Source organism: Simochromis diagramma, unplaced genomic scaffold (genome assembly GCF_900408965.1).
Source record: "Simochromis diagramma unplaced genomic scaffold, fSimDia1.1 OVJJ01000685.1, whole genome shotgun sequence".
Lineage (NCBI taxonomy): Eukaryota > Metazoa > Chordata > Actinopteri > Cichliformes > Cichlidae > Simochromis > Simochromis diagramma.
In genome coordinates, this window is record NW_024387477.1 from 383310 (window position 1) to 396907 (window position 13598).

Below are 13598 nucleotides of genomic sequence, written 5' to 3' on the forward strand. Positions count from 1 at the left end.
TGCTGGAAATAGTTTATTTTGATGCATATGCTGCTTTTTTGCATATTTGCACTATAATGTGGTGGGAAACTATTTTGTGCAACTTTTTTGTATTTACAGTTTTGAGGGATAAGCCTCTTAAATTTTTCTAACTAGAAATATATGTTAAAAAACAAAAACGATTTTCAATTTTTTTGTAGTTTATTGCACTTTTTTTGCAATTTATGTAATTACTATGCACTTAATGCATGCATATTATTAAAATTTAGGCTGTAATGGTTGTATTTATGTATAGCAACTTGAAATGCTCCCAAAAATGGCTCTACAACATGTAAAAATATAATATAAGCTCTGGCAGGCTTGGTTCTATGGTAGGTCTTAAAGGGTTAAGTGATGATGTATGAACGTTTATAAAGGCTGTTGTGTTTTTAACATGTTTTAATTCTTTGTGTCTTGCTCTGTTTAATTAGTCATTGATCACTGGCTCTCTCAGTTTTTATTACCACTGTTCATTTTAAAGCTCAGTTTTTTAAAACCTTACAATGTAACTACAGCCCAGCCCATGCAGCAGTATATTAATAACTAACCTTGTATTGTGGATGGATTATCTCAGTTGTTCTCCTGACTGAAGTTTGGTCCGTTTACAGCATCCTGCCATGCGATTGCATTTGTCCCTAACCATCGGGAACCCTCACATTAACTTTTAATGTGAGGGTTCCCAATGGAGTGATCGTGGCTCAAGAGTTGGGAGTTTGTCTTGTAATCGGAAGGTTGCCGGTTTGAGCACCGGCTTGGACAGTCTCGGTCGTTGTGTCCTTGGGCACGACACTTCATGATCAGAGTGCCAGTGTCCGGCAGCCTCGCCTCTGTCAGTGCGCCCCAGGGCAGCTGTGGCTATAACGTAGCTTGCCATCACCAGTGTGTGAATGTGTGTGTGAATGGGTGGATGACTGGATGTGTAAAGCGCTTTGGGGTCCTTAGGGAGTAGTAAAGCGCTATACAAATACAGGCCATTTATCATTTTTTATTGAGTGGAAAAAAGTTAGCGTTCATCCTCCAGCTTCACTGTGTTTATGCTATGCTAACATAGCTGTGTCACTAGCCATCACGTAGCACACCATTATATACCAGCTAGCCCAACTTCAGTAACCCTACAAACGTCACTGCTGTTTAGTTTTCTGTCTTCATTTATGTTGGAAGTGATAGCAGAGCTGTATCTTTTAATTTGTTTCAGAAATCTCTCAGTCAGGACATGCTATATCCTGTTTAGGTGGAAGCTAGCGAGCTAACTTCCTGCTAACTTCTAACTCTGTTAATTTAATAAATTCTGTTTTCATGGATTCCTGGATGTTAAACTTAATTGTTACACCTGGTAAAGCAGCAACACTGATCATTTTATTAAAGATGAAAGAATTTAGACAGTTTGTAACTCTCAGTGATGCTGCAGTGTTCGTTTGACTTTGGGACCTGAAGCAGACGGAGTTTTGGACCCAGAAACAGCTAATGATGCAGAATTGAACTCCAGATTTTTTTTTATCTGATTTGCCATAGAATGATGAGGGAACACATCCCAGCTTGACAAGAAGCAAATTTATCTTTGTCCAAAAACCTTTGAACATAATTAGATATCAGCCAAACAACACTCATAGTTAGAAAGCATGTTTGCATTCGATAACTGGTCTGAAACTGATCTAACCAGCTCTATCAATCCAACAATCTCTTTCAAAAAGGTATATTGTATATCTGAATTGGTGGTTCCATAGTGTAGTCATTTATATATTTCCTTGACAAGCCAAAGATTGCTGCTGGAGAGACAAATTGGGTGTATGGATCTGATACAAACCAGGCAAATCAAATAGGTGGAGCTTCCTGCTATGGTAACCGCTTGTAAAAGGGAGCAACTGAAAGTAGCTTTATACTTTAGATCTGAACTACTCTCTAGCCTCTGATTAATTTTAAACAAATATGGCAGATTCTACCTTTAATTACATCTGCAGCTTATGTGAGAGCACATGTGCAATGTTTTGCTCCACTTTTTCAGGTAATTTAAATATGCAAACCTCATTTTCTTTTGAAACCACACTGCTTGTTGTTTTGGCAGCATTTGCACACATTACTATTGACTGATTAACTGGATATTTGGAGTAATACAGGGGTGCAGATTATGTTATGTGCTGTGTGTAAATAAGTCTCATGTTTTGTCATGACCGTTGATCCTTCAGCATCTCATAGTTTGGCAACACTGCTGCACATCAGTGTGTTAAGTCTTTGCTAATTAAATGAGCTGGCAACTCATTGTGCTTTGTTTGTCCCATTGCTGCTTTTTTTCTGCAGCAGACAAGAGGAAACAGGGACATGCATATTTATCAGTCCAGTACTGGATGCCGCTGTTTTATTTGTTTTACTTCTTTTCCGCAGAGCTGAATAAAATGTAACAATATCAGCAAAACAGCCCAAGGTCAGCAGAAAAACAAAGTAAACGATAAGCTATGCACGATTGTGTTATTGCTGAAGCACAAGGGAGTTGTGCCCTGGCTATAACTGCAAACTACAGTGGAAAAAAAGGAAAGAAACAAAGGCAATGCAAAAGGGCTCTAACTTCTCATTCACAGACCTAAAAGACAGAAGTATCCTCTCAGCCATCAGGCAATGTTCAAGGCAAGAAAAAGACTAACCTTGACTAACTTGTTCTTAGAGTACAAACACCGATTTTTGTGTAATGTACCATTTTTCAATGAAGTTCTCGGTCTTGTCATATGGATAAGCAGCTGTTGACAACCTTCCAGTATTAGACAATTCTACAAAGTGATAATTAGTGTATTAGCCATCTCAATAAACTTGGGGTCCAAGCATCTGTCCTCTCCTCTACCAGCATGACTCTAGGCTGAATGGTTTTACCTTAGAAAAGATTGTAAGGCAGGAAGCCAACTTCACACTGGCCAGAATTGTATTTGTGGGGCATATCAACTTATTAAATGATGTATCAGGATGCTGGGAACAGGAGGCTTTGCAGATTCATCAGCAGATTTTCCATTACAGACACTACTGGCTTGAACTACACAATAGTTCTGAAAGGGGAAATGGAAAAGAAGCAGAGAGCAATAAGTAAGTAATTGAGTAAATTCCGTCTTGCCCTCAGATGCAGGCATGGTGATGGTGTCGTGTCTGGTTTCACACTGGGTAAATTTAGTCTTTCCACTGTGCGCAAAACTCAAAGGAACTTTTAGGGAAATCTAACCATCAGATGTCAAAGCCTGTCGGTATTACCTGAGGGTGCCGAGTGGAAAAACAGGATGAGAGGAGATGTTATTTAGATGGAAGCGTGATTTGGTTATTTTACAGTCACTTGAGTTTAGGGGTAATGCTCTCATGTACTGTAATAGTCTATCAGTGAAGCAGTAGGAGATAAAAACTCTTATTTTCACTGTGAGCTTTTGTACATGTGTGAGGAAGATGAGGTATCTAACAAGTACACGTCCATGCTTCTCTGTGTGTGTTTGTGTAGGTGTGTACTTAAAACCAGCTGTGTTGTGTAATTTGTCCTGTGGGGAATCCAGGTCAGGACTAGACAACGTTTCAAAAACTCAACACTTTTCCTCTTTTACTGTTATCCTTTCGACATGTTTGGTTTGCATTATGTATGAACAGAAGTGGATGTATAGCCATGTGTTCTTTTACCCCTTCAGCGTATACCTGTAACTGTCTATCTGGAGCCTCTTCGTGTGTTTGTCAAAACCTGAATATATTTTTTGCTTGCCTGCGTGTGTTTGCGCTGGCCTGAGGCACGGTGTGTGTGTGTGTGTGTGTGTACGAGACTATGTGTTTAGCCCTGGAGTGTGTACCTGTGAGTTCCTGCTGATATATACTCTTAGCGACATTCTTCCCCTTCCAGCTCCTTTCTTTTTATTCCTCCATTTCCTTATCCAGCCGTCTTTCTTTATTCCCGTGACCGTGTTTCTCTCTCTGCGGTCATGGATTGTATTTGTTTTTCTTTTTTACATTTAGATTCTCAATTGGTTTTGACGCAGAGCATAATACAATAAAACTTCAGCTCAAGACAAACTTTGTATTACTGAGTTATGTAACAAAAATGAGTCAAAGTGTAGGGTTTGGGTTAACTTGTTACTGTTCGTACTTTTGTTGTTTAAAGAGCACAGCATGTCGTTCTCATACACCTTTGCCATCACTTTTCTCAGGCAGCTAAAGAAAACAGCAGTTACAGATGCAGTGCTCTGATTAAACATCGGCTGATAAAACTAGGAATTAAAAGTCTGAAACTGGAGAAAACACTGAAATAGCTGTGAAGGTTTAGGGCACGTCTATTCATAGTTTTCAAGTGATGCCGAATCATTACGAGAACGCCTGACTGGAGGGGGAAATTAGACTTTCTTCCACTGCCTGCCAGTTATTTTTACTACAGCTTTGTTTGGTAAAAATGTCAGAAAGTTGTTAAATCGGACTAATGACTAGTTACTCGGTTTGTTCACATCTGCTATTACAGCTCAGAGTAAGGCACTCCAGCCTAACACACTTCTCAGCTGCATTGCACCCGTGCCGCCTCCTACAGATGACGTTTTTATACTTTTGTAATTTCTTTAATTTTTTCACATTTTTACTTTGTTTCAGTTTTGTTTTGGTTAGCTTTCAGACTAGATTTGCTTTGTCAGTTTAGTCTGCGCTTGTTGAGAATTAGTTCTAATCATTTTGATTATTGTTATTATTTGCCAAGGGCAGTGACATGTGAGGATTTTTACACAAAGCAGAGATGAAGACTATTGTGGAGGACCGCACCAAGAATTTGCAATTTAATCTTTTTTATAAACTGCTATTGGTAAGAGTAGATGTCGTAATCAGACAGTGAAAATGTTAAATAGGCACAGAAAAAACACCAACATTTTCTGTGCAAGCTTTGGTGAAAGTCCATCCGTTCTCTTCCACTTATCAGTGGTGTGGTGGTGGAGCCTCTCCCAGCAGCCATAGGGCAAGAGCCAGGGTACACCCTGCTAGTCTTTTGCAGGGCTAACACAGAGAGACAAACAAGCATTCACACCTACGCAACATTTAGAATCACCACCCCCACTGACTGCATGTCTTTGGACTGTTGGAGGACACTGGACCCAAAGACAGGGAGAACATGCAAACTCCACACAGACAGCGGGATTGAACTCAGCACCCTATTACTGTGAGGCAACATTACTAACCACTGCTCCACCATGCTGTCCCTCGACACAAAGTGCTGTTGCTATTTTGCTTTGTTTGCTTGTAGTTTAACTGCATGAGTTTTCTGTTTTGAGCTTTAAAATCAGGTTTCGTTTTGTCACTTAGGAGAGAATCGGCACCTGAATTTCTTAAACTTCATGATCCAGAATTGTTCATATATTTGTTCTTCTACAATCCATAAGTGGCAGATCCAAAGAGAACCAACAGCTTCTGAGCATGTCTCCTTATGTGTAGAAAGGTCTTCTCTTTGAGAGAAAAATCTAATTCCAGCAGTTACAGTGACATAAAGTGAGCCCTGCCAGTATTGAATCAAATGTACATGCATGTGATACTGTACACCTTCTTTGATCATTTTAAGTATTTTAGTCACAACATTAACATCACGCTAAACCTTTAATTTTCTAACTGACTTTTACAACATCCGTCCATTTTCTTCCTCTTATCCGAGGCCGGGTCGTGGGGGCAGCAGCCTAAGCAGAGAAGCCCAGACCTCCCTCTCCCCAGCCACCTCCTCCGGCTTATCCAGGGGAACACCAAGGCGTTCCCAGGCCAGCCGAGAGATATACCGTACTTGTCACGGTCCTGAGTCTCCTGACCCAGCGTTTTTAGTTCTTTGTGATGTTTGTATTATTGTACTTGTGTGAGTTATTCTATGGTTTCTTGCCCTTCATGTTTCTCTGTGTCCCCTCTGTTCTGTGTAAGTCTGTGTCTGCATGTTTGAGTTCCCCTCTGTGTCTTTCGGTTCTTAGAGTCCTCTGCCTTATGGTTTATGTCTCTGTGTTTCTTAGTTGCTGTCTCCACTGTGTCAAGTTCGCGTCTCTGTGTGATCCTTCCTGTTTTACTTTGAAGGTCCGTGTCTTATGTGAATGTGTCCTGCTTTGCTTGTCTCGTCAGTCCTGATTTCTCCCAGCTGTGCCCTCCTTCTGTGTCTCATTCCCCTTGTTACTCCCCAGTGTATTTAAACCCTGTGTTTCTCTGAGTCAGTGTCGTGTTGTCCCTCATGCTGTGTGTTTTTACCTGTAGCTCCCTCTGTGTTTTGTTAGAGTCTTTCCAGTTTAGATTTTGTAGAGTTTTTGTGTTCAGCAATAAAAGCCGTCATTTTGAGTTCAGTCCTGTCTCCAGTGAGTTTGCGTTTGGGTCCAATTCCTGCCGGCACACAGCCGAACTATGACAGAACGACGCGACCACAACATTGACCCAGCAGACTTACCCGGGGAGAGCGATCTGATACGTGTCCAACGCCTAGTCGAGTGGATAACCCACACTTCCAATACAAGGGCAAAGATTGTGGGGATAAATGCTATCGAAGCAATCCTCAAAGGAAATTCCCATCTCCGCCAGGTCAGAGGATGTTTGGACTTATTGGCCAATTTGAATGAAGCCCGGGAGGCGGCGCGAGCTCGGGAAATATCAGACTTGGCCCAGCAGCAACAGACAACAGCCACCCTGGAGCAGCCGCGTCAGCCTCACCGGCCGGATGTGGTGTTGCCCGGCCCTTCGGAGCCATCTGCGGGGAAGAAACGACGATCACGCCGCCAGCGCGCCACCCCACAGCCGGACGTTCGGACTTGTACATCGCCGGCTGTGGTGAGTAAGGACTCTTTTTCTGTGTCGAACCATGGGACTATTCGTTCAGGGGTTGTGTTTTGTGCTACGGATGGTAATGTGAACAGTTTATCAGCTGCCCAGCCTCCTGAAGCTCTCTTAGCTGCCCAGCTACGAGCTGCTTCCCTGCTAGCACAGTCATTAACTCCACCACAATCTCCATTTTCACCTCTACCATCGCTTCAGTCATCAGTTCGGTCTGCCACTCAGTCGCCCTTAGCTCCATCATCCACACTACCACCTGTTTCTCTTCCACCACAACCGTCACTACACCCAGCCATTCAGGCTGCTACTCAGTCAGTCATTCAACCCATAGCCCTGCCATTAAGGCACTCTGTAGCTGAGCCATTAGCAACCCGACCTGCAGCCAATTCAGCCGCTCTTCCACCCATTACACCTCCACCACAATCCCCAGTGCAGTCTCCGGTGTCCCCAGTGCAGTCTCCGGTGTCCCCAGTGCAGTCTCCGGTGTCCCCAGTGCAGCCTCCCTTAGCACAGTCATCCACTCAACCACCAGCTCCACTTTCTCCCCAACCATCACTACCACCTCTAGCTCAGTCTCCTGTGCAGTCACCTCTAGTTCATTCTCTTGTGAAGTCATCAACTCCACCACCAACTCCACTCTCACCACCACCATTACTACAGACATCAGTTCAGTTCCCTGTGCCAGTGCAGACGCTCTCAGTTCAGTCTCCCGTGCAGTCATCTACTTCACCACCACCAGTAGCTCAGCTCCCACTCTCACCTGTGTCTCCAGTAGCTCAGCTAGCTGCCCAGCAGTCACTCTCAGTTTTGCTCATTCACTCCATGCAGGGAGATAACTTAATTTCTACTCAGGGTACTCTTCATGGTTTAGCCACCGTTGGCACAGTTTGCCACTCCGGGGCTTCCCCAGAGGCTAGGTCTCAGTCCCCAGCTGATTCTGGACCCCTGAAGTTTAAGCAGCTCCCTAAGAACTGCACCATGTTAGCATTGCCTGGGCAGAGTCAGTGCTCGGTGCAGCGGCAGTTGTCCTCATGTCCGCCAAAGGACTTCATGCCTGTTGGCTTTGTTTTGGCCTCCGCTGGAGGGTCCGAGGGACCGCTCCGGCCTTTGCCTCCTGTCTCCGCTGGAGGGTCCGAGGGGCCCGTTCAGCCACCCGTCTCCGCTGGAGGGTCCGAGGGGCCCGTTCAGCCTCCTGCTGCTCAACCAGCGTCATCCACGCCAGCTGTGGCCTCAGAGTCTTCATCCTCGCCAGCTGCGGCCTCCGTGTCTCCACCCACGCCGTCGCCTGGTCCAGCTCCAGCATCATCAGCTTCAGTGTCGCCTGGTCCAGCTCCAGCATCATCAGCTTCATCCTCGTCTGGTCCAGCCTCATCCGAGTCTTCATCCTCGTCTGGTCCGGCCTCATCCGAGTCTTCATCCCCCTCTGGTCCTGCCTCGCCTGGTCCTGTGCCCTCCAAGCCTCGGCCAGTATGCCTGACACTTGGGAGCCGCCGCCGCCTTCCACACGGCCGTCCCCCTGAACGGCTCCATCGTCTCCTTCGCCGCCGCCGCTGCCTTCCGCGCGGTCGGCCCCCTGAACTGTTTCCTTGTCGCCGCCGTTGCCTTCTGCCCGGCTGGCCCCCTGGCCTGTTCTTTTTTTTTGGACTCCTGTTTTGTTTTGGGGCTTTCTTGTGCTTCGGTGTTTTGTTTCGGGGCCCTCCTTCCTGGGCCCCCGCCGCCCACCCTGGTCGGGTTGTTTTCTGTTTTGGGCGGTTTTTGTTTTTTTTTTCTTTCGTTTTCTTGTGTTGGGCTGTCTGGAGCCAGCCCTTACGGGATGGGGGGTACTGTCACGGTCCTGGGTCTCCTGACCCAGTGTTTTTAGTTCTTTGTGATGTTTGTATTATTGTACTTGTGTGAGTTATTCTATGGTTTCTAGTTTCGATCCCTTGCCCTTCATGTTTCTCTGTGTCCCCTCTGTTCTGTGTAGTCTGTGTCTGCATGTTTGAGTTCCCCTCTGTGTCTTTCGGTTCTTAGAGTCCTCTGCCTTATGGTTTATGTCTCTGTGTTTCTTAGTTGCTGTCTCCACTGTGTCAAGTTTGCGTCTCTGTGTGATCCTTCCTGTTTTACTTTGAAGGTCCGTGTCTTATGTGAATGTGTCCTGCTTTGCTTGTCTCGTCAGTCCTGATTTCTCCCAGCTGTGCCCTCCTTCTGTGTCTCATTCCCCTTGTTACTCCCCAGTGTATTTAAACCCTGTGTTTCTCTGAGTCAGTGTTGTGTTGTCCCTCATGCTGTGTGTTTCTACCTGTAGCTCCCTCTGTGTTTTGTTAGAGTCTTTCCAGTTTAGATTTTGTAGAGTTTTTGTGTTCAGCAATAAAAGCTTTTGAGTTCAGTCCTGTCGCCAGTGAGTTTGCGTTTGGGTCCAATTCCTGCCGGCACACAGCCGAACTATGACAGTACTTTCTGGACTATAAGCCGCTACTTTTTTCCTAGGTTTTGAGCCATGGGGCTTATACAAAGGTGCGGCTCCTCTGTGGATTTTTCGTCCACCACTAGGGGGACTCTAACCAGAATTAGAATAAAAAAACAAGATAGATGAAAAATCAATGCAAAGAAGAATACGCTACTTTTTCTTTAGCAGATAGAACACGCACAACAAATTACCAACTGGTAATTATTTTCAAATCCTCGCCCCTTCATCATGGAAACCACACGAAGAAGTTTGTATGATGCAAGTTTTAAGTTGAAGCCATCGATCTTGCTATCCAGGAGGGAAACCGCGCTGCTGCACGCAAGCTTAGCGTCAATGAGTCTATGGTGAGACGTTGGAGGCGACAGCGGGAAGAGCTCATGCAATGCCAAAAGTCGAGAAAAGCTTTCAGAGGACATAAAAGCAGGTGGCCTGAACTTGAAAATGTCCTGGAGGATCCTGTTCCGTTTTAATCAGCAAAGTTGCTGCCGTGTTAAAAGGCATTGTTTGGAAAAAATCTGTTCAGGTACATACATGTACATTTGCAGTACAAGATTGTTCTGTACATGCAGTAAATATCTATTTTTTCATCATAGATATCTGCGGCTTATAGCCGGGTGCGGCTTGTATATCTTTTTTTTTTTTTTTTAATTTTTAAAAATAGAGCGGATGCGGCTTATATACAGGTGCACTCTATTGTCCAGAAAGTATGGTAATCTCTCCAGCGTGTCCTGGGTCTGCCCCGGGGCCTCCTCCCGGTGGGACATGCCCCGAACACCTCACCCAGGAGGCGAGGAGGCGAGGTGGTTCGGGCATCTTTGTCAGATGCCCGAACCACCTCAACTGGCTCCTTTCGATGTGGAGGAGCAGCGGCTCTACTCTGAGCCCCTCCCGGATGGCTGAACCTCTCACCCTATCTCTAAGGGAGAGGCCAGCCACCCTTTGGAGGAAGCTCATTTCCACCGCTTGTATTCGCGATCTGGTTCTTTCGGTCCCACAGCTCGTGGCCACAGGTGAGGGTAGGGACGTAGATCGAGCAGTAAATTGAGAGCTTCGCTTTTACACTCAGCTCTCTCTTCACCATAACGGACCGGTGCAGCGTCTGCATCACTGCGGCCGCAGCACCAATCCATCTGTCGATCTCCGGCGCCTCGCCTCTGTCAGTGTGCTCCAGGGCAGCTGTGGCTACAATGTAGCTGCTATCACCAGTGTGTGAATGGGTGGATGACTGAATGTAGTGTAAACTGCTTTGGGGTCCTTAGGGACTAAGTAAAGCGCTATACAAATACAGACCATTTACAATCACTCGCGAACAAGACCCCGAGATACTTGAACTCCTCCACTTGGAGCAGGAACTCATCCCCGACCCGGAGTGGCACTCCACCCTTTTCCGGCTGAGAACCATGGCCTCAGATTTGGAGGTGCTGATCCTCATTCCCGCTGCTTCACACTCAGCTGCGAACCGTTCCAGTGCAAGCTGGAGGCCTTCACCCGATGAAGCATCCGCAAAAAGCAGAGACGAGATTCTGAGGCCACCGAAGTGAAAGCCCTCCGCCACTTGGCTGCACCTAGAAATCCTGTCCATAAAAATTATGAACAGAATCGGTGACAAAGGGCAGCCCTGGAGGAGCCCATCGCCCACCGGGAACGAGTCCGACTTATTGCCGGCAATGTGAATGCTTTTACAACAGCTACTCCAAAATGGTAAAAAATAAAAGGTATCAGTTTCATTTCTGCGTTCATCTCAGTCATTTTATCTTGTATCTACATTTTTGTCTCTCTTTCACCTGATGGAACACCTGCCACAAACATGACTTCTCTTGTCTAGAGCCAAAAAATATAAAAATCACAATTGTCTGCTTTGGTTTTTAGAGCTCCAGATTTCCAAATGTCCCCAGTCCATCTTTTTATGGCTCACCTGGAGAGGGGAATATTTTCATATGCGTTTTAATCTCACATGGCGTATTAGCATGGGGGAGTCCACCAAACATTGTTTTTGTTTTGTGGTAAATTGGTGATTTGGTAGGAAATGTTCCGATGTCCACTTTCCAGTCCTTTCCAGTCCTTATGCTTCTAATTTTAAGCTTAAACAGAACAGTCGGCTCTAAGCAAACAGCTTGCCCTCCCTTATATGTTGTCACCCATTTTATATGTTGGGTTCCTTTTGAACCTTGGACTTAAGGACTGTAACAAGCTCTAAATTCAGTGTGTAAATAATTGAAAGTTTAGGGTTCTATGGCGTTATTTTTGTGTCACTATTCTGAGTGCACGTAAAAAAATAACGCCATAGGGTTCAGGGTAAGCAACCTCAAATATCATACATGTGTGTTCTAACAGACTTACAGTGAAGCTGCAGTCGCTCGCACATGCCTAAATATGTAAATAAATAAATCAAAATAGCAGAAAGATTAAATTTATTCTGTACTATCACAATTTATAAGTCATTTAAATACAGTTAAATGACTTAAATTCTTTGCTGTAAAGGATAGAGCCGACAACAGATGAGCCTTTCATGCCACATTAGATTCCACTGAGTGACGTTACCTGTGATAAAAATGTACATCTGACAACAAAAACATGATGTTCTCTTTGCTGAATTACACCTTTCAATAAATCTGCAAATAAAACATGTGGAAATCATCTTGAGAGGCAGATCCAAAAGCTGCCCGTGTACAGCAGTTTACTTATGCACGTTTCTTTCTTTATTTTTTACAGGCTTGTAAAAAAGAGAAAAAAACGGAAAATTTTCTTTTCTTTTTCAAAAATGTTCTCATTGATTGATACAAATGATTTCAGTGAGCCTGCAAAATGAACAAGATGATTTTTATTCTTTGTCTTTTATGTGACTGCCTTCAGGGCCTTTTGTGAAAAGAGGAATCCTCTAACCAGCACATTTTGTCTATACGATTCTTTGGCACTTTTGAATTGGAAATGTGATCATTTGGAACATTTCTATATATATTTATGCAGAGTGTGTGTGTGTGTGTGTGTGTCCCATGCTCAGCTGGTGGTCTCGTGAATAACTCCAGGCAACTTGAGGCTGGAAAGCAGACTTTTGCATCACGTGCTTCCCGCTAACTCTCTCGTCAGTCTTTCCCTCTCTGTCTGCTACTACCCAGATTTCCTCTAATTTCTTCCTTTTCCCTTTTTCTTTACTTGGCTCTCTGATCCCGTTTGCCTTTAATTCTTAGTGTTTGCTCTTGTTGGAACCATCCAGCTAATTTTAGCAGCAAATAACAGCTGGGAGGATGAACTCTACATTTTGAACATGCCATACACACTCATGCGCACATACACAAAGTTGGAGCAGCAGAGACATTTCTCGACTCTGATCTCAGCGTTCTGCAGAATAAAACATCAGGCTGAATAACGCTCCTTTCCAAATTATTTATTCTCCGCATTAATTCCTAATCAATGAAGTAACAAATTCTTTTCCATCGTTGTAATAACATTACTGCAATCTAATTTCTTGTGATCTATTTTAATATGTAAACATGTAAACGTAGGGTGAACTCTCATGGCTGTTTTCTTTACTAATTTATTTTCCTTGGGTTGCAGTCATAATGCATTCCTATATTAACTTTGTCAAACGTGAGCACGAGCGAGCTTATGGGGCTGGTATGACTACAGAAAGCTGAAAGTGGGAAAAGGTAATTTAGTCCTCACGAATAATGGAGACTACCAGAAGAATCTATTTACATGACAAACCAGGGTTTTTAAGGAAACAAGATGGCGCCGAGTATGGCAGCCTTGTCGCGAGCTCCCCCAAGCAACAGCTTTTTTCTGTGTTTAATTTTACTTTTCCTTTATTTTTTCGCGAGTAGCACATGTCTCCTTGTGTACGACCGACAAACCTTACTGGACATAAAAGACGGTCTTTCTTATAACTTTCCGGAGTTCAAGTTTTGCAACACGGACGCTCCGTTTGCAGACCCCCCATTCATCTCACCTGAGACGCCTTTGTTCTCTGGCCCTGGAGGCCGCAAACGCCGACGCAGAGGGAGAAGATCTGGCGTTCTGGTTCGACTGAGACGGCGCACTAACAGACCACCGTTACCCAGTTTATTACTGGCTAATGTGCAGTCTCTGGAGAACAAGCTGTGCGAGCTTCGGGCACGGATCTCATTCCAGCGAGAGATGCGGGACTGCTGCGTGATCTGCCTCACAGAAACCTGGCTATCGGACAAGGTACCGGACTCCGCAATACAACTACCGGGGTTCTCCGTGCATCGCGCGGACAGGTCACAGGAATCTTACTGGGAAAAGCAGAGGCGGTGGTGTGTGTTTCATGATCAACAACAGCTGGTGTGATTATGCGAACGTGCACCCGGTCAAATCCTTCTGCGCACCGGACCTGGAGTAC